Raw genomic sequence first — 25,500 nt, forward strand, 5'->3', positions numbered from 1 at the left:
ACACACACACACACACACACACACACACACACACACACACACACACAAACTTATCAAACATTTAGGGCAGGCATTGTTGATCCACTTTGCAGATCAGGAAATTGAGACCCAGAAACACTAAATGACCTTCCACAAATAACAAGGGACATAACCAGGAGGAGATCCCGGCTCTGCTCATGGCTTACTCCTTGTTTCTGCTCCTCCCTGCTTTCCTGGTGAGGTGACCAGGTGACATCAGATTCTTAGTCTTGGGAGTTGTTCTGTGTCTGGCGTCCTCGTTTGACCCATGAACGTCTAGACCCATCTTCTCACATGAAGTTCAGAAAGCAGCAGTCACTTCCCTCCTGTCGTTTCAGCTATAGCAGCCCAGCACGCGCAGACGGAGACAGCCAGTGCTGGGAGACCAAGGTCTAAACGTGTAAGATTTATTTTTCTCCTTTTCTTTTAATGACAGTATGTCTTTTGTATTTAAGCACTAGTTATAATTAGTCACTTCCTAGAAAGTGTGCAAACATCACAGCACAGCTGGGAGCCTGCATAATTTAACCACGATTGCTCATTTAACTTCACAATCTGGGATTGTGTGGGTTTTACAACAGATACCTCCAACCCTGGAAGGTGGGGAGGAAAGTCCTTTATCTTCTTATCAGAATCTTTCTCCTAGTGCTCTGCACAAGCCTTTGTATGGATTTATAAGATTTCACATGAAAATGCTAACGATCAAAATATTTAAATACTATTATTACACTAAGCTTTCAAAGAGGCTTGGTTTGCCAATTCCCAGCTATAATTTTTATACTTTAACAGGTATGAATAAACTGTTCTCTAACTTGGGTATACAGGAAATAGCATTTTTAAATTTCCTTTAAATCACCTTCATTATGACACTAGACCCTTATTCCCCTGGGATGTGGAAAATTTAATCTCAGACTTTATTGGAACGTCTTCAAGTTCCAAGGCTTTAACAGGACCTGGGAGACTGAAGTGGTCGGACGTCCTTACTGTCCAAGCTCGTGGGGGAGAGGGGACCTTGAGGTCCAGAAGTCCCTGTTTCTGGGCCAGTCATGGGGTTTGGGGGTTTTTTCCTGATGGGGCCAGGGTTTCCCTGCCTCAGGCACACCGAACAGTCATCCTCTCTGAAGCTCTTCCATCTTCTAGACTAGGCCACAGAACAGTGCGTGGGGCTCCATGCATGGAGGATCCACGTCAGTACTCCCCTCCCTGGCTGGGCAAGTCATCCTCTTTCCAGAGTCTCTCTATCCTCTCTTCTCAAAGTCTCTCTGTCCTCCTTGGCGTTTTCTCTTCAAGTGGCTGAGGCTTCAATAAAAGATTGGAAAAGCTCTCAGCTCCAGGTTGCTTCGGCTCTTCCACCCCGTAAGCAAGCACGCAAGTCCACCTGGCTCCCTGCTGTAACTGCAAGGAGGGAAAGGTTTAGGAAGAACAAACACAAATTCATCTCTTGCTATATGATCCTGCCACATTAGGTAATCCTCACCAACCAGTAGTTTTTTTTCTCAGCCTAGAGAGATTAATTTACTAAGAATACCCTATATATTTATTCAAGCAATATTAGCATCTCATGTGCAGTGCAGTGTGCTGTCTACTGCAGGCACAGCCATGTAATGCAGTGCATTATTGTTCCCAATTCTTCACCCATCCCTGTACCTGTGCCCTTTGCAACTGTCCCTACTAGAGGCGGAGTATGTTGCTCCCCATGTTACTGAGGTCAGGCTTGGCCATGTGGCTCACTTTAGCCCATGGGGTGTGGACAGAAGTGACTGTGTGCCAATTCCAAGACTTGGCCTTGAGAGACTTTGTTTGCTTTCAATGCCTCTTGCACTTCTGTCAGTGCCATGAGAAAAACACGCCAGTGGTTCTAAAGAATAAGAAGTACTGTCAGCTTGGAGTTAAGTTCAGTGGAGACCAGCCTAAATGTATCAAACTGCAGCCAACCTGTGGCTATATGAGTGAGAATAAATAATTGTTGTAAGTTACCATGTTAGGGCATTGTTTATTATGTAGCATTAGCTGACTGATACAAGTGGTGAATGAAAAAGACATGATCTCTGCCCTCATGGAATTTATAGTCTAGAGGGAGAGGCAGACATTAAACCAATTATTACACAAGCAATTTTAAAAATTATAATTGTCATGAGTGTCATGAAGGAAGTACACTAGAATACATAGTGCTGAAAGAGTGTGTAACAGGAACATATAGTCAAGTCTTTTTTTTTTTTCCCCCAGGTGGAAGGTAGTTCTAGAAAGAGTAACACTGAGGTTTCCTATCTGTAGCTAACTAATTATACTGTCAAATTCCTTCAGATAGTTGACATTGTTGCATTTGTACGAACGTTTTAAGCTATCTTAACCCTAAGAAGGAGAACAACTAAAATACACGAATAGATACTGATGATGTGTGCATGTCTATGGCGGAGCTCTGGAGCATTCAGGTAGTATGAGATTTGATGTGGTCTCTAGCTACTGGGGTTGGGGGAAGCAATATGCAAATTTAACAATATGAAGTGGTATACTATTAGTCTCAGAGTGTCCCAGGTAAACCTTGATGGACAGGTGAGCTACACATCGCTTGTGGCCTGCTTCTTTTCTTTCCCTTTTCTATCCTAGGAGAAAGCAGTGTATGTGCCCAAAGATTTGGGAGTTGAGAGCCTTTTTAGGCAAAATCCCATGGGGATATGCCAATAACATGTTCTGCAGATGCAAGTGGTCTTATGGGAGTGGGTACTTCAAATTCATTAATGCCCACAGTACAAGATGGAATAGGAGATGCAAATAGAGCCAAGTGGGGCAGTGAATAAAAGTGGATGTCAGTGCCAGACCAGCCTAGGTTTGAGGTGCCACTTAGTAGTATATGATCTTAGGGAAGTGCTGTAACTTCTCTGAGTCTCATTTTCCTCCTCTGGGAAATGGGAATGACGACTATGGCTGAGGCTGCTAGAGTTTACCAATATCTGCTTCTGCTCCTTCCTGGGCACACAGCCTGACTGTACTTGATTGAGTTCTGGTGCCTAGAATGTAAGTGGAGGTGATGTGAGCTCTTCCAGGACTGGTTGATATAACTCTCCCATGTGCTGTCCTCATTCTCTCTCTTTCCCCATCTTGCAGCTGAATAGAGAGGATCCTGATACCCTAAAGGAGGGTCCAGCCACAAGGTGGAAGGATCCTGGGTCCCTAAATGACTGCATAGAGCAGAGCTTCCCCTCTTAACCCAAATGACCTAACCCTTGTGAGGTGAGCAAGATATAAATTTTCATCGTGTTCAACTGCTGGAATTTTAGGGGTTGTCTTGTTATAGCCATAAACTTATCCTGATTAATCCAGTCATCTATTTTGCATGATTGTTGTGAGAAAGCTTGTGAAATGCCTAGCTTAGGTGTTCAATACATGGTCCCCTTGTTACTGTTAAGATTATTAATAAGTCCTATAAGAATGGTGCCAAACAAAGATCTGGGGCTTCAGGGGAGCATGGTGGTTTCCTGTCTGGCCCTCAGTTCCTTGAGTGTGGGCCCTGCCAAGCCACTGAGATTATACGAAGTTTAAGAAGCTGGGAGACTGGGCCTCGGAGTTTTCTGCTACCTGCCCAGAGGCCAGCAGAGTGATTGCTCAGTGCAGGAGACAGAGGAAATGAGAACAGCCTCGGAAATCGATGTACTCAGAAAAAAGCAATGCCACTGTCTCCAGAGGGTTCCCATTCTCAGAAAGCTCTTCCCTCTTTTCCCAGATGATGATTGATGCCGGAAATGGGGAGCCTAGACATGGCAAAGCCACAAAGTGCCTTCTGAATCAACCCCAGAACCAGCCTTAAATGCATTGTAGGATGCTGTAATTCTTGGAGAGCCAGCCATCTTTGACTGAGTATAAGTCTGGTGTCTGGTAAGTCAATTAAGTAGCATTTTTCACTTAAACAGAATACAGTATTCTCTAATCCCACACTTCCAACTTGCAGCCCAACTTTAAAAAATTGAGCTAGTTGCCAATTTTTAAAAACTGGAAGACTTCACATAAACATTTATATTTCTAGCATCGCTCTAAAAATCAAATGACCTGGTAATGCTGGGCCCACATTTCCAACTGGCAGCGGTTGGCTGCCGCTGAGTAGAAGCTGCCTCCATGAGATATGGCAGACATCGTAACATTGGCCACTGTATTTACCCAACCCTGTTTTACCATTTACACTACTTTCTTGGCCTTGATAGTCTCCCGAGTTTGCAACCCCTAGATTAACTTACGATAAACATGACTTCGGTATATGGTATAATTGTTGGTGATTATGACTTATGGTTATCATCTTTATGCCAATGGTATTTTAAATACACTCATTTATTTGTTCAAGAAATGCTAATCGGGCAGTTGTTATGTGCAATGCACAGTGCTGCATATTGCAGTGTTACAAAGATGCACTGTATTCTCAAGAAGTCCTAGTCCAATATGAGGGATGTAATACGTACAAAAACTATACTAAAAGCTACAAAAGTATCCATTTCTAGGGATGGAGAAGGGAAAGATTGCTTTCTCCTGAAAAGATAAAATAAGCCTTATGGAGGAGGAAGTATTTATGCTGGGCTTTGAAGATTTGGTATGAGTTAGGTGTGTAGAAATTGCAGGGATGGACTGCTAGGAAGGGGGAACTGCATGAACAAAGGCACAGAGGTATTCAAGTACTCAGTATGCACAAGGAATAAAGAATAGTTAAGTTTGATGGGACATAGGACTCATGAATGAACGTGGTGGCAAATAAACTGGAAAGCTGGATGAGACCAGAGCATGAAGGTCTTTGAGATAATCTAGAGAATTCAAACGATTTCTGTGGACAATGGGGAGCCACTGAGAGGTTTTGAGCAGGAGAAAGCCAGGCTCAGAACTGTGATTCAGAGAGAAGAGTTCAGAAATGATATGGAATGTAGATTAGTAAAGAAAGCGACCGGAGATTATTGCAACTTCCTAAAAAAAAAAAAAAAAAGTATCAAAACCAAGGTCATAGACATCCAAACAAGACAATGGAAGTGAGAGATATTAAGGATGTAAAGTCTCTGGGCTTTTATAAACAGTTGGTTGTTGGGGACAAAGAAACAACTAGAATCGAATGCTTCTGAAAAGTGAAGGCAAACATGGAGAGTTAGGAAGAAGTGGGACATGTAGGCAACTCTCTGAAGAAGTGTTGCAGGAAAGGAAGGAGGGCGAGCATGGCCCGGTGGAGAGATGGTTTTGTAATAGGGGTGCTTAAGCACGTTTGGATTCAGGGAGAGGCAGGGCTTTAAGAGGCAAGAGGGAGGAATCAATGAGGCAGGGCCTTGGAAGAAGCAGGAGGTGGGATCAGAAAACAGGAGGAGGAACAACCCTCAGATGCTGTCTGGCTGGTGAGAGTGACCCTTATCCAGATCAGCCACTGTTGGTCTCAGGACCATGTCTAACAGGTAGGACACATTGACCATTTACTTCTGCTGAGTGGAGTGCTGCTGGTTGATGCCTCCTTGTGCTGTTGTGGATGATGCCAGCCTGGGAGGCCATCTCTGGGGCGCTGGTAACACCAGCCTGACAGTTTCTTAGCTTCTGGCTATCCTTTTCAATCCATCACCTGAAAAGTGATTTCCAACCAAAGCACGTCATGCCCCATGGAACATGTTATGTTCTCTGGTTCTTCCCTACAACAGATGCAACTTACTAACCACAGCAGACTGTCAACACAAGGCTCTATAAAAGTTCTTATATATCCTCCCCAGGCCATGCTTTCCAGGCTGCTTCTATTTCCTTTTTGCTTTTATTCTCTGTTCTCCATATATGAATATGTTGGTGATTACAACTAAAAGCTGCACAGAGAGTGTTTAACACCTACGAAGTGTTTTCTCATTTGATTCTTCTAACAACCTATGTGGTGGGTATAATCATTAAACCCATCCTACAGATAAGGAAACTGAGGCTCAGAGAAGTGAAATATTTTGTGCAATCATTGACAGGTAATAAATTGCAGAGCTGGGATTTGAATACAAGATACAAGTTTCCAGAGTTTGTGTTAGAAGGAACTAAACCATCCAGACACTCCATCTGAATGATTGATTTTGAGGTTTCAGGAGTTTAGATTTAAGCAGCTTCAGTTTGAAGTGTATGTCAGTTATCTATTTCCACTATAATGCTGTGTAACAAATAACCAGAAAACCTCAATGACATGTGACAATAAACATTTATTAGCTAACAAGTCTGCACGGTCAGACTGTTCTGGGCTGGGCTGATCTTGGCTGGGCTCACTCACATGCCTGTGATCCGTTGTGTTTTGGCTAATCAGTTCTGCTAAGCTCACTTCCAGGTATGGGAACTGGCTGGCTGTTGGCTGATGTAGGATGGCCTTGAGATGACTGGGTCCCAGCTCTGATCCATGTCTTTCTCCTTCCAGCTAGCCCAGATATGTTTTATGATGACAGAGGAAGTAGAAACATGAAAGTGCTTTTCCAAGTCTCTGCTTGCATCACATTTGCTAACAGGCCTTTCAAGGTAAGTCATACGTCCAGCCCAGATTTCAGGTAAATCTTTATTGAGAATTGGAAAGTCACATGAAAAAGCACATGGATATAGAGAGGGGTGAAGAATTGAGGTTATTAATTCAATCAGCCTACCATGAGATGAATGTCCAAATTGAGACGTTCACATTTCTACAGATTTACTATAACATCAAAATACAGCTAGAAAGCAATGCGTTTCAAGTTCAGTGGCTTCCTGTGGCACTCAGAGTAAAAGCCGGCTCCTTCCCATGACTACAAGGCCCTCCATTAGCTGGCTGACAAACTCTGCAAACTCAGCTCTGACCACTCTCTTCGTCTCTCCCTGTGCTCCAGCCACACTGGCCTCCTTAGCTCTTCAAACAGGCCCAAATTTCCTGTCTCAGGGCTTGGCACGTGCTGTTCCCTTTACCTTGGAACCTTCCCCACCCCCACTCCTCACCCTTTGTTTGCCGCATCCTCTGCATCCTTTAGGACTAGGCTTAAATGTCACCTCCCCAGAGGGGCCTCCCTGCAACTCCTGAACCAAAGTTTTAGTCTCTCTCTCAGCCTCCTATTTGGACTCCTACTTAATCCTCATCACCCTTTGCAGTAACATGTTTTATTTGTATGCCCGTCTTTTTGTCTGTCTTCCCCACTGGACCACAAGGCCTAGGACGACAGGAACCACTTCTATCATGTTCACCATTGTATCCTTGCACCCAGCACAGCTCTTGATACATAGCAGGCCCTCATCACACACTGGAATGAATGAATGAGTGAAGATCTTGAATAGAGTGTTTTCTTTCTGACAAACTCCCAAAAATAGAGACCAAGCTGTCTGGACTTGGAATTCAAGGTCCTGCGTCCTCAGAGACACCCCCGTGACCTTAGACAGAATTTCTAGATGCTTGGCTTATCAGGGAGAGCAACAACACAGAATGTCTTTCCTCTTGTGTGGTAGGGGTAGGTGGTAGGGGTAGAGCAGGACCAGAGGAGCCATCCCAAATCCTTGGCCATGAGCAGGGGGGTAGAGCCATGGAATCTGTGATGGGGGAGGGTAAGTACCACAGAGCACTAGAGATGGATTCAGGGAATTGGAGCTCTAGCCCTGCTCTGCCCCTGTCCTGCCATGTGTCCTTGGGAAAGTCCCTTGGAACCTGTGTGCCTCAGTTTCCTCATCTGTGAAAAGGGAATAAGAATCTCCAGCTTGCAGGATAGATGCGAGGGTGAAATGCTCATGGCATAGGCACCTCTCTCCAAGGATCAAGTTCAGGGCCAGTTCAATGAGGATCAGTTCTCCATTATTTCTTCTTCCCTGCAAAGGTTCAGGGCGTTTCCCTTCCTTTTCATACCTTCTCTGGAGCACTCATCACTCTGGATCTATTTCCTAGCAGCACAGGGTTGTCAAACACTCTCATGTCAGACCAGGGAGCTGCACCTACTGCAGACAATTGAAGTCATTTCTGAGCAAGTGTAGGATGTTACTCAGCACCATCCCTAAGCCCGTGGACAGACTGGGGAAATGGTAGGAACATCGGCAAACACTGGCAAACGAGGCCCTTAAAGTTGGCCTGCTGATCCCTCCATGTCCAACAACTGGGTGTGGGGAAGAGAGTTAAACATATTGAGCACCCACTGGTGGCCTGACCCTCTGCTACACACATTCACACACATTTCCTAGTGCAAGTCTCACAATAATCCTATTAGTATCATCCCCATTTTACAGATCAAGAAGCTGAGGCTCGGGGACATCAGGTGTCTTTAGTCACTGTCCAGCTTTTATACAAATGACCTGCTGAAAATGTGTTAAGTTAAATGTCATAAGAGGTGAAGGAGGGGAGGCTTCCTCCCAGTTGCAGAAACACAGTGGAATTTCTAGTCATGCATCATCTTTGATGATATGGGTCCCTTACTTTGTACGTGTTCTTTCATCTTATTCTTTTCCTTCACCAATGGATATGGTCGGTCAGCTTACGTCAGTAAGCATCAACATGAGGCTGCAAATCCACTGATTTGTCTGCTCCATGTTCTCCCTCTGGGTTCTTAATATTGTGTTACATTTCTGAGAGCCATGTTTCTTAGTACTAATACCAATGTTATCAATTTTCTATTTTCCACTCATTTTTGTAGAACAATGAGGGCAAAATGATATAAAGTAGCTAACGTTCATTAAGCGCCTTACTGTTCTGTGCACTACCCGTAAAAAATGTGTAGTGCGTTCACAGTCACGTGTGCTGCGTGATCAAGTATTTTCCTGAAAAGAGAGAAATTCTGGTTTGATTAGACTTGGCTGAGAACCCAGTCCTCCACTAAGAAATTGACATGTCTGATGCTTTAAGGAATTTTCCGCAGACAGGGCAATGCCTTGCTACATTTTAAGCCTGTTTCTCCCTGCCACCCACTTGCTTCCAGTGCCAGGCTCTGTAGGACACTTTCCTGGCACTGTGTCATCTTTAGCCCTACACCTTCAGGTTACGATGATGGACGGGTGCCACAGTGGGTCATAGGAGTGCTCTGGAAGCCATTCCCACACTAGGTGGCAGGCAATAGCCTAACCACACACATATAAGACTGTGAACCGCAAAAATATACCCCTGGAACCAAATTAAATTGTTCCTCTTAGGCCAGACCCCCAAAATGCCCATAACCATTTCAATGCCTCCTGCGTGAGGGGAAGTAGGAGGAAAAGGAGGTATTGTTAAAATATATTTCTTATGCAAATCAAATATATCTATATCTGTATATATCTCCCTCTGCAATTGCTAGAGACCCACCTAGGGCCTTAGAAGAAGCCTGTACAAGTGCCCTGATGTAGCTGAAGCTTCAATAGCTTCATAGTAATCTTCCTGTGCTGTCACAACTGAACTGAAGTCATCTGGACTCTGTATGTCACCAGGAATGGGCATGGTTGTAGCAGGTGGTAGAAGCAATGGGAGAGCTAATAAGAGAAGCAAGTGAGTGATGACATAGTGCAGAGGTCAGCAGACTATATGGCCCACAAACCAAGTCAGGCCTACTGCCTGTTTCTGCAAATAAAGTTTTATTGGAACACAGCTACACTCATTGTCATGGTGAGCTTTGCACTGCAATGGCAGAGTGGAATCATTGTACCAGAGACTTGTCCATGAAGCTGAAAATATTGACTATCTGGCCTTTTATATTAAAAGTTTGAGGAAAATTAGGAAGGTCTTGAAATAGAAGAAAATGAGGCAAGAAGAAGCTAGCGCTAGATTCAAATTATTGAGATTTGATTCTGGCTCCATCATTTCACAACTATGTGACTTTGGGCAAGTTATTCAACTTTTATGAACCTCAATTTCCTAATCTGTAAAAGGGGATAACAGTTCTTCTAAGGAAGCAGGAGGTGGGATCAGAGAACAGGAGGAGGAACAACCCTCACAAACTTTCTATGAGGATTAAGTGAAACCCTGTGTGTAAAGTGCTAGCACAGTGCCTGACATAAACCCGGGGCTCAATACATGTCATTAGCTATTATTAGCTGACAGCCACCAAGATACCAGTTTTTATTGTTGGTCCAGGTAGAGGATTTTATGTGTGCCGTGAAGGCCTATGTTTCAATGCCAGTGCTTTTTCCCTTGCGAAGTTCTCATTGCTGCATTCCTGTTGTCTCTCCACCAATTCATGGCTCCATGTCACAACCAAAGTCTAGATCATTTTCCTCTTCTTTAGGACCCTCACCATTTTCCCAGAGGCAAGTGAATTCTGCAACTCATTCATTCATTCACCTCATCTTAGAAGAATGGCTGGATTTTCCAAGGAAACATCAGCTGTGCAGACCCAATTGTTCTGCAGTTACCACCTTGCCTTTCCTTTCTTTTCTTATCCCAGACCGATCTTCTTCATCTAATGCATAACAGAGAATGGGGTTGGCAGATGAAACCTTTTCAGAAATAAATCTGTATCAGTTAAAACACTTTGGGTTACAAATAAAAGAAAGCCCAACTAAATTTGGCTTACGGAATAAGAACATTTATTAGTTTGTTAGCTCTTATAACCCTAAATGCAGAGATAGGGTACTTCCAGAGTTGGAAACTCAGGTAGCTCAGAAACATCAACAAGCATGTGTTCCTTCCGTTGTGTTGGCTCATTCTCTTGGGCTGGCTTCCCTCATGGTCCCAGGATAGCTGCCCCAGCTCCAGTCATCACATGTTGATGGCAACATCAAGAGCAGAGGCAGATTGCCATGAAGCTAATGAAACTTAAGCTTCAGTGTCCCTCACTTTCATAGGACCCTTCAAGGCTTAGCAATGTACTCAAATGGCCATATGCTTTTGTGAAATTTTCAAAAATAAAAAGTATATGTATTCTTTTACATAAAGAAGGTGTTTCAAATTATGTAAGCTTTATGCTCCACAAAATCTGGACCTATCCCTAGTGCTAAGACAGAAAAAAAATTGTCCTACCCTGAATCCCTTTTCTAAGAACAAAGACAAGCTTCCTGGAAGCCGCTCCTCCCACCCAACTTCACTTTGCATTGCATTGGCCAAAATTGTATCACATGCCTACACTTTGTTACTTGGTGTGTTGGTTCAGGTTCTCTAAGAAGCACATGCTGAGATAGGATTAAACAAGCTAGAAATTTATTAGGGGAAATGCCTGTGAGAGAAAATGGGGAGGGAGCTGGAGTCTGGGAGAGCCATCAGATAGCAATGCAGGTCTGACCCTGAGTGAAGAGGGGAGAGAAGCAAGGAAGGTTGGGTGAAAGCATCTTACCCTGCAGCGCAGCCTAAGGAAAGTTTGGCAAAACCTTTGGGGAGCACTCAAGGTGAAGTGACCTGCCGGAGGGTCCTGTGTCTCCCAGGAACAAGCCTGCCTTAATATCCCTGCCACATACTGTCATTGGCTGGGAGCAGCCCATGGGAAGCATGAGTCATGACCAAATCAATGACGGCTTTTCAAGCACAGCAGGTGGGCCGATGTCCAGTTATGCTCCCTGCATTAGAGGATCTAAGAGATGCATTCTCATGACCACCACAGTTACCAAGGAGAACAAGAACCCACAGCTGTCAAAGACCAATAAAGAGTCATCCCTGGGACAGAGAAGGGCCCGGTCTGCACAGGGACTTGGCCATTCAGAGCAGAGAGGATAAAGGTGAGGATTCCCCTTAGTGGAAGGAAGAGAGGAGTGGTGATGGGGAGGCAGCAAGAGTGTCTGCCCAGAGAGATCAGACTTGTGGTTGCCAAGGGGGAGGGGGTCAGGAGAGGGATGGACTGGGAGTTTGGGGTTGGTAGGTGCAAACTAGTACATTTAGAATGGATAAACAACAAGGTGCTACTGTATAGCACAGAGAAGTGTATCCGATCTCCTGGGATAAATCATAATGGAAAAGAATATTAAAAAAAGAATGTCTATACGTGTATAACTGAATCACTTTGCTGTATAGCAGAGATTGCCACAATATTGTAAATCAACTAGACTTGAATTTAAAAAAAAAAAAAAAGAGTGTCTGCCAACCTCTTCCCCCGACTCCACCACTCAACAAATCTCTGGTACCAATAGATGGCCATTGAGTACATCTGTCTCAGCCAGACCCAATCAGATATGACTGCCAATTATCAGGAGACTTTCCTGACCCCAGGGCCAGCTTGATATGTGCAGTAGAAGGGGGAAAATATCTCTTCCTTTTGGCTATCCAAATCTCAATATTTGTGATGCACCCCTTCTATCACGAAGTCAACAAAAAGCCTTGGTCCCAGGTCTTCTCTGCAGATCACCTGAGTCTGGGGCTGGGCTGCTTTTGTTTTTGATTTTTGTAGGAGGTGTGAGCCTTGTTGTCCCGTGTCTATTCTAATTTGGCTAATTGCATGTTGCCTGTTTAAAATCTCCCCCACTCTTTCAATTAGATAAGGACTTCTTCATATTCTGCTTGACAAGTCAGGTTGCAAAGCACTTGGGGTCCTCCCCTTTGGAGGGGAGGTGGGTATCATTAATTGTGCATGAGGTGTGGTGGGTTGAATAAATCATTTGAGTAATGTTGTCATACTCTTGTCGATAATTTGGAAAACAAGGAAACATTTTATGTGGCACAAACCTGGATTATTGCAGTTGTCTCTTAACTGGTCTCCAGGCTTTCACTCTTACCCCCCACTCTCTATTTTCTATTCTCTACTCAACACCCAGAGCGATCCTGGTAAGATGCAATTCAGATCGTGTCACTCCTATGCTCCTACCAATCGCTAACCAGTTACTTCTAGTAAAAGCCAAGGTCCTTATACTGATCTACAAGGCCCTGCATTAGATCAGCAAACTATGACCCTCCAGCCAAACCAGCTGCCTGCTGCCTGCTTTCCTAAATAAAGTTTGGGAACGTGGCCACGCCCATTTGTTTACTTAGTGTGTACGGCTGTTTTCTTGTAGAGTTGAGCTGTTGCAGCAAAGACCACGTGGGCTGCAAAGACTAAAATCAAAGGGCACTTTACAGCAAAGGCTTGCCAACCCCTGCCCTATACAATCGCCTCATCCATACTCCCCACGGTCACCTCTCAGACCCCTGTCCTCCTACCCTGCTCACTTTGCTCCATCCAGGCACTCGGGTCTATGCTAGTCCCCTAACTTAGGACACATCTTTCCACCTCAAACTTGAAAGGCTGGTCCACATCTGTGGGGATATCCTTCCCCTCAGTATCCTCATGACTTGCTCCCTAACTGCCTGCAGGTCTTGATTCAATGAGTCTCCTCACCAAAGACTTTCCCGGTCACCCCATTTAAACTGCAACCCTCCCTCTCCCAACAGCCTCCATCCTCCTTTCATGGTTTACTTTCCTCCTTAGAGCTGTGCACTAACGTAATAACATATTTCACTGCTTGTCTTGTTTATACCCTTGACCCCAAAAGTAAGCTCCTTGAAGACAAGTATTTTTGTCTTTTTTGCTCTGCTCTATCCCCAGGGCTTAGAATAGTGCCTGGCACATAGGAGGCACTCATTAAATGTTTGTCAGATGGATAAACATAACATCAAAGGCTCATAATTCTGCTGCCCAACAGAAGACCCAAACAATAGTGGCTTATTCAGTGATATCATATGACATTTGTCTTGCTCTGTCTGACTTACTTCACTCAGTATGACAATCTCTAGGTCCATCCATGTCGCTGCAAATGGCATTATTTCATTCTTTTTTATGGCTGAGTAATGTTCCAATATATATCTTTAATATAGTGGCTTATTCAGGTCGTAGGGCGGCTTCGCCATCAGGACCCCTTGGCCCCTCCTCCACCTCCCCTCCCTGCCATCTTTGGTGGGTGGCTTTCTTTTCCCTATGGTGTCCTCTTGAACACAGGATGTTCACTCCACTCAGACCTCCCCTTCATGCTCCAGGCTGGTTAAAGTAGGAGGTGACAGGGAGGAGGAGGTGACACTTACATCAGGAAAGAAATCCTTCCCAGAAATGCCTAGCACGCTCCTGCTGACATCTCTTAGGCCAGAACCAAGTCCCACAGCCACCCTCAGCTGCAGGAGAGGTTAGGAAATGTGGTCTTACAGCAGGACACATGACAATCCTAAAGAACATATCAAGTTTCTAGGAGTAAGGAGAAAAGAGAAATGGATATTGGAGAGGGGACTTATAGCATTTGCCTCATCTGCCTTTTGATTTTTTTTTCTCAGCTGGGAGAAGTATAGAGGGTGGGACTTGGGAGAACTTCCAGGACTTTGGAAGTTCTGATTGCTGATTTTATAAGAGTTCAGCCCAAACTTTCCCTGTAGTGTAGTCTCCTAGCTTGCTGAACGTCCCTTGTCATCCTACTTCTTGTGAGCTTTATGTCACGCTCGCCAGTAAGTATGTCCTCAGCGGTGTGTGTCCCATGAGGTAGATGCTCAAAAACTATTTCTACATGAGTTAATAAATGAAGTGAAATGTGTATACACCCTGAGGAGTGTATACACACACATAGGTACATATATGTGGGTGTCTAAATGCCTATATTTCATTTATTGCATGTTTCCTATATGCCGTCACATATATTCAATTCTGCCAACAATCCTGGGAGACCAATAATAGCATCTCCATCTTTGTGGTGAGGTGTCTCTGTTCCAAGGCTCAGTAACCATAAGGAACGTGTACAGCAGCACACAGCTAATAAATGTTAGAGGCAAGACTCAAACCCTAAGTCACTGAATCTAAAGCTTACGTGCCCCTGATCACATTCATTCAGTGAATCATTCAACAAATATATACTCACTGCTTCCTGTGTGCCAGGTACTGTTGTAATAATCATATTTCCTGTGTCAAGAAAATATTGCTCAAATCAAAAGACAAATTTTGGCAAGTAAAGTGCAGTACGAAGAGATTAAAATATACATGCCATATCTCTTTTTTTTTTTTTCTTCGGTACGCGGGCCTTTCACTGTTGTGACCTCTCCCATTGCAGAGCACAGGCTCCGGACGCGCAGGCTCAGCGGCCATGGCTCACGGGCCCAGCCGCTCCGCGGCATGTGGGATCTTCCCGGACTGGGGCACGAACCTGTGTCCCCTGCATCGGCAGGCGGACTCTCAACCACTGCGCCACCAGGGAAGCCCCCTATCTCTTTTTTATCTGTGTGTTTCTTCTGCACATTTCTAGGTAAAGAACCCACCCATGTGCCTTCAGGGTCACATGACTTATTTTAAATTTCTTAATTAGTTTCATTTAATTCTCAACTTGTATGCATATTATTTGTTTAAAGAGATTGTAGGTTACTTGAGATGAGGTGTGTCTTATTCATTACTGAGTTCCAATTTTAAACTTGCCTGAAGTTAAGACAATGATAGGCACTCTGGGCTCAATAGACTCCTATTGCATGAAACAGAACTAACTAGTATTAGGCATGGTTTGGGGCTGCAAGCCATGGAAACCTGTCCTGAGTGATTTATGCAGGAAAGGGATTTATTGGAAGGATGTAGCTTGCAGGAAGGAAGCAGGAAGGAAGTGAGTGTAGGTAGAAAAAATACAGCCAATATCATGGCTGGTTAAGCTACTACCACTGGCAGCACCACTGCTGGACACTCAATCTACCATTTGCTGGACACTGAATGCTGATGTTCACTGCTGGACTACTGTATCAGTGAGATTATGCTGCAGTGACAAACAGCCCCAACATCTCAATGGCTTAGATGACAGAGGTTCATTTCTCACTCCCATTATATGTCTACAATCATGGGCCCAGGCCAGCGGACGCCTCACGCTTCCATGATCTCAGAAACTGGAAAAGGGAAAGTCATGAAGCCAATTGCAGCTAGCCAACCTAACAGCTCTTAAAGCTTCTTTCTGATGTAGCACATGCTACTTTCCCTCACATCTAACTGACCAAAGCAAGGGAGGCCTAATCTTTTACAGGATGAGAAAATACAATTCTACAAAGCACCCAGATTGAGAATTTTTATATTTGTCATCAGCTTTGATGACTCTGACAGTTCCAATACCACTTCTACCATGAACACTTGCTCACTAGCTTTGCACTTTATGTGACTCATTTAGAATTCAAAATCCTGGTGGGAGCATCCCACCAGCCAAGGTAAGGTCATGTTCAGTGCTCCATCAAGAAGGCACATGAGGGAGGGCACATGCTAGTCAGTCAGAAGGCTACAACATGACAGAATCCTTCCCCATCTTTTTTGGTTGGAATCTGTACTGCTGATCAATTAAGCCTGCTTCTTCTAGGATGATGCATTCTCAGAGACTCCTCAAATATGAGCTAAATCTGAGCTCTTCAAGGAGGCAGTGCTACATACTCAAAACATATATTTTTAAAAGGAATAAATTTAAAAATGAATTGTCTTATATATTCTTATGCCTTAGGACCTAGCACTCAATACATATTAGTTTTGCATGTTTCCTGAAGTGTTTTTCTAAGTTAAAAGCTATTACTTGAAAAAAGTTAGGAGGTCAAATAAGTGTGGAAAATGCTGGGTTCTTTCAGTCATTCTTTGTGGTAGGCAGCCTCTAAGCTGGTCAGTGACCCCCATCTACCAATAATTACACCCTGTGTAAGCCTCTCCCCTGGGGTGTAGTTTGGATTTATTGACACATCTAACAAACAGAATATGACTGAAGTGGTGGATGTCAATTCTGATGTTAGGTTATAAAATGACTGTGGCTTCTGTCCTGGGTATCTTGATCTTTTGCTCAGAGAGAAGCCAGCTGTCATGTTGTGAGCTGCCCACATGCAAAGAACTGAAGCCTCCAGCCAATAGCCAGTTAGGACCTGCAGGCTTTCAACAGCTGTAACTAATCTTGAAAGTGGGTCCTCCCCAAACGAGGCTTGAGATGACTGCAGCCCAGCCAACACATTGATTGCAGCCTGGGAGACCCTGAGCTAAGGACCCATCTAAACTGTGCCTGGGTTCCTGATGCACAACTGTGAGCTAATAGCTGTTTGTTGTTTTAAACCACTAAGTTTTGAGGGTAATTCTTTATCAGCAACAGATAAAGAATTCAATAAATATCTAACAGCAGTATGTGAAGCTCTTGTGACACATTAATGGGCACAACAGACCTGACTTATGCCCTTATGGAGTTTAAATTAATTTAAATGTGTTTCTATGCTGCGGGAATAGACAGAGCCTTTAATATGCAAGTGTACACCATCAGTCTCTAAGAGGGGGAGGATGGGTCTCTTACTTTTAAACTCCTTTTTTTTTGCTCTGCATTTCATAGGGCTAATGTTTTATGGAATACACACTGGAAAATTCTCTTATTAGCTAAATGAGTAAATGAATTAAAGTTGTAATTTTAAAGGTTTAAGCTCCCCTGCAAAAATTTCAGAGTATGCCACCCTTTGTTCATTATAGACTTAATAGCTATTCTTCTTTTCCTGGACCCCATGCACATTTTCACTAATTTACTTAAGCAAACATTGACCGATTATCTACTGCAGGCACCGAATAGTTACTTGGGCCATGGGGCTGCTGTATTTCTCCTGAAGTGTATTTGGAAATGCACTAATTGTTTCGTTTTGTGAGTAATGGTTTCAGCCACAATATTTGGACAAAGAGCCAAGGAGAGAAAGAATGGGATTGGTTAATGTTAAAATCAAAGCTTTGCTGAAAACTGTAATGTGTATTGAAGCAAAGCATTGTGCTCAAGGAGAGAAGACATAATCGGTATTGAAACAGTGCCTGAAACACTTCATCGGACTGTATTTAAAATGTTTGAGGAACTCTTGGAACAAATAAAGCCCTGAAAAGTTCTTTCAAATTGAAATGAATTCTCGGCATGCTTTCCCCTCAACGACCACCGCTCTCCACACAATAGCCTGCTTCAGAGAAGCCTGTGGAAGCAGGGCTTTTGTCTTAATTGTCAAACATGTGTCAAGTGTTTCATATTTTAGGTGAAAAGCAGGAGAGAAAAAAGGTACCTCATTTATGAAACAGATTGAAATGGCAATCCTATTTTGTCTTTGGTGCACTGCTCCTTGGGATTGCACGTGACATTTCCAGATTTAATGAAGTAAGAGATGTCCCGGGACCAACCTCTCAGCAAACTGTGTCCCATTTCTATCCCTGGTAGGCATGAGGCAATGCCGGTGTTGGCAAAGACACAGAGAAATGGGATGGGTTGAAGATTTAAAAGTAAAATGTGAAGATGTAAGATAGGATAATATTTATCCTCTTGGGAGGAAGGCAGACTTTTCTAACTTACCAACATTAAATGAAAGAATTGACAGTTTTGGGCTTCCCTGGTGGCGCAGTGGTTGAGAGTCTGCCTGCCGATGCAGGGGACACGGGTTCGTGCCCTGGTCCGGGAAGATCCCACATGCTGCAGAGCAGTTGGGCCCGTGAGCCATGGCCGCTGAGCCTGCGCGTCCGGAGCCTGTGCTCGGCAACGGGAGAGGCCACAGCAGTGAGAGGCCCGCGTACCGCAAAAAAAAAAAAAAAAAAAAAAAAGAATTGACAGTTTTAACAGTGAGAAAATTAAAATCTTATGCTAAACAAACAAATAAATAAATACAAATGGCAAGCCATGGAGCATTACCTGCAGTGTATATGACAGAGAGAGTATTTTTATTCTGTAAGTGGTTCCTAAAAGTCATTAGGAAAAAGACAAACATCTTAGGATGCTCCCTCCCCACTCCAAAAAGAGAAATGACATAAACAGGGAATTCTTATGGGCAAAGATATAAAAGACAAACAAGTGAAAAAATTCATCTTCTGGGGTGATTAAGTAAATGTTAGACTCTATATTGAAAGGTAAGAGCATAAAGCAAATAGTGGCACAGTCTTTGGATTCAGGCTGCCTGGGTTGCTGCCTCAGTCTCCTCATTGATATCATACAATTGTAATAGTGCCTGGCACACCAGGAGTGGTATATAAATGCTAGTTATTATTTCTCGTATTAAATTGATAAATACAAAAATGATAATAGCCAGTGGTATCAAAGGAGTGAGACAGGCACTCTTGTACACTGCTGGGGGGTATAAATTGGTACAATCTTCTTGGAGGGCAATTTGGCACTGTGCATTAAGCTCTTAGAATGCTACATTGCCTTGTGCCAAACTCCATGGTAGGCATTTTCCCCAAGGAAATGAGAGGTCAAATATATAAAGAAAAAGCTGCTACAAAGACTTTTCTTCTGATCTGGATATAATTGTGCAATGCTGGAAAGAACTTAAAGGTCTAACAATAGATTCATTGAACAAATTACTGGACATCCATTAGGTAGAATTCTACATAGTCATCAAATGACATAAAGACCCACTAAAAGGGCATTTGGGGAACAATTGAAATATGACTTAGATGATGTTATTTTATCAGTGTCATTTCTTGAGTGTGATAATGGTCCTACAGCTCTTTGTAGGAAAATGTAGGATACATGCTGAAATGCCATGATGTTTACAGCTTACTTTCAAATGGTTCAGGAAAAAAAGAACATAACACACCATACACACACACACACACACACACACACACACATCATATATATATCCATAAATATCTCACAGAGAGAGAAAGCAATGGTGAATCTGGGTGAAGGGTAATAGGATGTTTATTTTATCTATCAACATTTCTGTCTGTTTGAAATTTTTCAAAATAAAAAGTTGGAAAAATGTAAGAAAACATTTAAGGACAGGAAGAAATGATATATTTTAAGGAAAAATGTAGTTTACAAAACAGTATATGCAATATGATCTCAATTTTTTTGTTGAAAGATTAGGATTAGCTGGTATTTATTGGAGCCTTCCCACATGCCAGACACTGTGTTAAGTGTGCGTTGTCTCACGTAGCTAAAACCCTATGAAGTTCTGAGACATTATGATTTTCCCTACGTAAAAGATTAACAGATAGAAATTCAGAGATTAAAATCTTACTAAAGGGGATTCCCTGGAGGTCCAGTGGTTAAGACTTGGTGCTTTCACTGCTGTGGCCCGGGTTCAATCCCTGGTTGGGGAACTAAGATCCTGCAAGCTGTGCTGCATGGCCAAAATAAAATAAAAATAAAAAATAAAAACTTACTAAAATCACATGGCCAGCCACTTGTACTCAAACGTGGGTCTTTATGACCTCAAGTCCACACTCTCTTTTTTTTAATTGAATGAACGATTCTTTAAATTTTATAGTGCTTTACAATTTTCAAAAGTTTCACACACATGATTTCATATAATCCCATAACAACCCTTTTGTTCCCCCTACCCCTATCTTGCCCCTCCCCCCTTCCCTTTCCCCACTGGTAACCACTAGTTTGTTTTCTATATCTGTGAGTCTGCTTCTTTTCTGTTTTATTCACTAGTTTGTTGTATTGTTTAGATTCCACATATAAGTGATATCGTACAGTATTTGTCTCTCTGTGTCTGGCTTATTTCGCTCAAGTCCACACTCTTAACTACCACGCTATTGCACAAAGAGCAGGAGGCTGCTGTAGCTGCTGACCGTGATATTGATTATGGCTAAGAATTATTGATAAGGGCTGTAATGGAGATACATAGTCAATGTTTTAAAGAAGCAAAAGCAAAGAGAGAGGCTAGTTCTATCGGGCAGGAGGACAGGAGGAGTGTAGTACTTACTACAGTGGTACCATTTGGGATGGGCTTTGAAGGATCCATAGGAGTACAATAGGGGGAACAGCATGAGTAAAGACACTGTATTTAAGAAAACCAGAATTAGTTTGTAGGGAGTGTAGGGGCAGTTAACCAGGGAAGATGACAACGTATAAGACTGGACAGGGACCAGCATTCCTCCCTTCTGATGGTGAGGGGAGCTGCTTATGAAAAATGACCCAGGCAGCAGAGTAGTCCAGATGGGAAAGTGAGACTGTCACTGGGGAGACCAAGCGAGGGGCTTTTGGGAACCATCCCAATAGGAGGTGATGAACAATTCTACCAGAGTAAGAACAGTAGGAATGAAGAGGGGACAGAATCGAAGCTTCCTCCTCTGAAAGTTTGCAGTATTACTCGGGGACATGCCATAATAGATACATGTCTTGAAATATCATCTTTATCTTCCTGAGTTGGTCCTTTGCTTGTTTGTGCTCATATCCATCTAGTTTGTATCACAGGAACTACCTTTCCCGGACTCCCTCACCCTCCAACTTCTTGGTGGGTTTGGCCAGCGGGAGACACTGGCAGAAGATGTGGGGCAGAAGGAGGGGTGAGCCCGGGGCTTCTCTGTTCTTCTCTGTCTGCTACAGGTCGTGTTCCTGGCAGCAGCTGTGTCTCATCCATGAGCCCAGATCCTGCTGGGCAGCCCCTCCCAACATGGAGCTAGCTCTCCTGCTTGGTCTCCACTGCAGCTCTAGATCCTAACAGACGGCTTGGCTTCTGGGCTCTGGTAACACCATCTTCTCTCTGTCCTTCCAGCCCTGAGCATGGCAGAAGCTTCTTGCTGATGCTACTTTCCCCCTTGTCTCCTTCCTGTCCCATTTAGCTCCTCAGCTCTCCCATCCTCTCTGGAACTGATTCCTTGCATTAGATTCCTTCAGATTGAAACATCTAGAGTATTTCTGTTTCCTGGCTAGACTCCCCACCCAGAGCAGAATTTCCTAATGGACAGGCACTGTATCTCTCGATTTTTATAATTCTACAAGGAGAAAGATAGAATTACTCAAGGAATAGTTGATTGATACCTGGCCTTGGATCCCAACAGTAAGGATCCCAACAGTAATCCTCATTGGCTCACTTGGGTGGGATCTGAAAAGAGAAGACACGAAAGAAATGAGTTCTAATTCCTTCTTCCAGGTGCTTAGCTTGGATTATGGTGTAGTTTCCACCCATTCATTGATTCATCCAATCAACAAACATGTATTGAGTGCCTAGCAAGTACTAGGCACTTTCCTAGCTGCTGGGGATATAGCAATGATCCTTTCCTTGAGGAGTTTACATTTTAGTAGAGGACTTTAATGCACCAATAAGCCACTGGGGAGAAGGGGCTGGCTCATTTTTTCTAGTCACTGCCTGGAGATCCCCCATCAGATAATCTGGTTAGGAGATGGAGACTTCCAGGTAGAAAATAAAAATAACAGTAATATCATTTGGGGGGCAGATTCTGTGCTAAGACACCTATCCATCCAATCCAATAAGCATTTCTTGAGTACCCACTATGTAATAGGTAATGTGGTTTACAGAAGTGAGCAAGACAAATAGGTCCACACCCTCTGGATCATATAGTCTAGTTGCAATGAAAGACATTAAGCAAATAGTAAGGTGAATATATAATTAAAATTAGGGCACACGCTCTGAAGGAGAAGTAAATGTGCTATGAGAGCTGATAATAGGGGAACTTGACCTAGCCTAGGGGTACTGGTGGTCAGCTAAGGCCCCCCCAGGGAAGTCAAGTTTTGGCTAAGCCTTGAGAGCCCAGTGGGTTGGGTGGTAGAAAGTGTTCTGGAGCAGTTTTCATTTGCCATCTCATTTAACACTGCCATCAGAGGGTCCAGAAACTCGAGAAGCAATTTCCTATTTTCTTACTGCTCTCTAAGGGCTTGTCACCAACATTCTCAGATTTTAACAGACCAGATTGCTTGCAAATAATGAACTTGGAAAGATCAGCATCTCCTCCAGAGTCTGTCAATTAAACTGTCCTCCTATGGAATAACACTCCTCGTAGAGCAAAAGCTGCATTTGTGGTAGCCATTATGATTGTTCACAAATATTCCAGTTTCCCTTCTGGGTACATGTGAGATTATGCTTTCAAGTTCTTTTGCAATTAGATGCAGTCATATGAATGGTGTTAGTCAATGAAACATGGGCGGAAGTGATGTGTGTGTAACTTCCAGGTGAAAACTTTGAAAGTCAAGAGTGTTACTCTTATGTCCTCACCCCTTTTCCTGCCTCATCAATTTTGGAAGCATGTGTTGAGATGGTGCTTCCAGCAGCCTGGGTCCCTAAGTGAACACTGTAAGTAGTGTAGCCAACCCTATCGACCCACATTGCACACTGGAGCCTGAGCAAGAAAGAAACATTTGCTGTTTTAGCCTGCTGAGATTTGGGGACTGTTTGTTACTGAAGCATAACCTACTATATCCAGACTGATACAGGATTGTTTGTGTATTTTCTTTTCCTCTTCTCAGTGATGAGTGACCAGTTGCTCTCAAACAGACAAGCCAGGCATATTACGTACCTTATGTTAATGAACTCTCCTAACTCTAACAGTTTGAGGTAAGCATTATATTTCCCAGTTTTGCAGCTGGAAGTCAAGAGCCATCACAGATAGGGCTGCCACTGGGCTTTGCACACAGGACCCTACAGTATCACCTGGCTCCTAAGGAAGAAGGGCAAGGGGTTTATGGAGCTGAGAAAAGGGAAAACCTTTGGCTTGGGTAAGGCCATTTACAGCTTTACCTAAAATCTCTGGGCTCTTATGGGCGTAAGGCGAATTGGTTCTGAATGATTGTGGCCCTGCCTTCCTTCTCATAGTTAATCTTGTAGGTCTACTGATTTTTGGATTTCAGGGAGGCAGGGAATATTGGCCAACCGTGGTCTGAAATTGGTTCAGGATTAAGTCCAAACTCCGTAAAATACCCTCTGGGACTTTATGCTGGCCTGTGCCTTCCTTCTCCGTCTCATTTTACAAATCCCTTTTTCTGCCTCTGAGCTCAGCAACACTGACCTTCTGCCAGTTCCTCCAAACGACTGAGTCCTCTTTTGCCCTGGGACCCTTGTATGTGCCATTTCTGCTTTTCGGGAATATTTCCCATAGTGGGTAAGTTCCTACTCGTTCTTAAAGTCTGACCATCTGTGTCACTTCTTCCAGAAATCCATCTCTGACTCATCCACTGTGGGTTAGGATCCCCTCCTCAGAACTCCCTTGGCATACAAAATGTCCCCTATCACAGCCCCGTGGTACTGATTCAGGAAGTGGAATGGAGTTGGAATGTCTGGGTTAAAATTCTATGTCCACATTTCGTAGCTCTTTGACTTTGGGTAAGTTGCTCAGCTTCCTTGCACCTCAACTTTCTCATCTATAAAGTGGGGATTCTGTGGGGAAGGTACATGAACGGTGCATAGAACAGTTGTCTGGCACAAAGTACATTCTCAGTAAGGGTTAGAGTTTATAATGATTGTCATATTAATTGACAATTAGGACAGTTACAGGTGTAAACTTGGGGGTCAGTGAACCCCAGATATTGTATACCAGTTGAATACAAATAATGTTTATGCACACGCATGCAGCCCTACCCGTTTATCAAAGGATGTATGACCCTAAGACATGAAGACTCACTGCCATGAGGGTCATGCTTGCACTGGGATCTGCTCTCAGAGCTGCCTTGTATTAAGAGGTGCAACTCTACCCCTTGCTTAAAAGTTACCTCTTTATAGCTCCTTGAATTGTGTGACCTATCTGCTCTGCAAATGAGCAAGCCATTATGTTGACTCTGTAATTCTTTCTTTCAGGACAAAGTTCAGAAGAAGTAGGCACATACGTCCCTTTCTGATGTGGAGCAGATTGAAATTGGGTTGGACTCATCAGTAGTCTTCTACCTAGTGATAGAGTCTTCCACTCACAAAGACACTCACATGGCAAAGGGCTCATTGCAGAGCTTTATACACACTGACTGTACATCCAGGAAACAGCTGGTATTTGCCAGGGGCTTGCTCAGAAATGGTGCAGTGAAACATACACAATCTGTTTAATTTGTGTGTGTAATTCTTGAACTTCCTCTTTCCTGAAACTCATTGTACTTGCAGCTTTTATTAACATCTGTCTTTCAACTAAAGCTCAACAAGGGCAGGACCCAGAAGGAAAGCTGAGTCCCCATTGCCCCCAACAAGCAGCACTGTGCCTGACCCATAATAGAAGTAACCAACCCTAGTTGAGCATTTACAGTGCTGGCCAGACACTGTTCTAATGATCTCATTTAGTCCTCACAGCCAACCGGTCAAGGTATTGTTATTATCCCCAATTAAAGATGAAGAACGGAGGGGAGAGGCACAGAGAGGCTAAGAAACTTGCTCAGGATTACATAGCTAGGAAGTAGTGAAGCCAGGCTTCAAACCCAAGCGGCCCTGTTTGCTCCTGCACAGTAGACGCATAGAAAGCACGGGACGAAGCTCTCGACGCGTGTGGCCCTAGCTAAATGAGGCCGGCTCACATTATGGTTGTCGGGTTGGTTGCTATGCTTGCTGCTTGGTTTCTAGAATGCTGAAGGACGAAAGATTATATTAATACTTTGATTGACAGGTAGGCTTCAGAATAATGGGCAGAAAATTATATAATTTTCTTCGGAAAATAGCTTTCTGGCTCTGGTAAAAATGATCCCTATTTATTGTAAAAAGTTCAGAAGTATGAAGAAGAAAGTTAAAAAAAGATCGTAAGAAAACAAAAGAAAAAGAAAAAAACATCAGGGATAGAACTAGAATCAATAAAGCTCCTTTAAAAAAAAATCACCAGAAATCCAACAAACTAGTTATAGCTATTATTTCCACCCTTTGAGGCAAGTTTACATATTTATATACATATTTAGCTCTACATAAAGTATTTTACATAAATGGGATCATATTATATGTGCAATTCCAAAACCTATTTTTAAAAACTTCTTCACTCGCCAATATGCTGTGGAAATAAAGATCACCATCATTAT

General features: G+C 43.3%; 1 long non-coding RNA gene across 2 annotated transcripts in view; it reads right to left on the reverse strand.

The window, feature by feature from the left end:
• Positions 1–73: 73 nt before the first annotated feature.
• Positions 74–25,500, reverse strand: part of LOC113620954 (uncharacterized) — a 29,992-nt gene continuing 4,565 nt past the window's right edge. Inside the window, exons 2-5 of one of the 2 annotated variants that reach the window (XR_003432990.1) lie at positions 21,547–21,610; positions 14,692–14,732; positions 10,238–10,355; positions 74–1,413 (exon numbers count right to left, since the gene is read on the reverse strand). This is a non-coding gene — a long non-coding RNA (uncharacterized LOC113620954). Of the gene's footprint in view, positions 1,414–6,471; positions 10,356–14,691; positions 14,733–21,546; positions 21,611–25,500 lie in introns of those variants that run through there. The other variant, XR_003432989.1, reaches the window with a different exon arrangement.

Source organism: Aethalodelphis obliquidens, unplaced genomic scaffold (assembly GCF_003676395.1).
Source record: "Aethalodelphis obliquidens isolate GAN/ISIS:26980383/991018 unplaced genomic scaffold, ASM367639v1 scaffold8, whole genome shotgun sequence".
In the NCBI taxonomy this organism is placed as follows: Eukaryota; Metazoa; Chordata; class Mammalia; order Artiodactyla; family Delphinidae; genus Aethalodelphis; species Aethalodelphis obliquidens.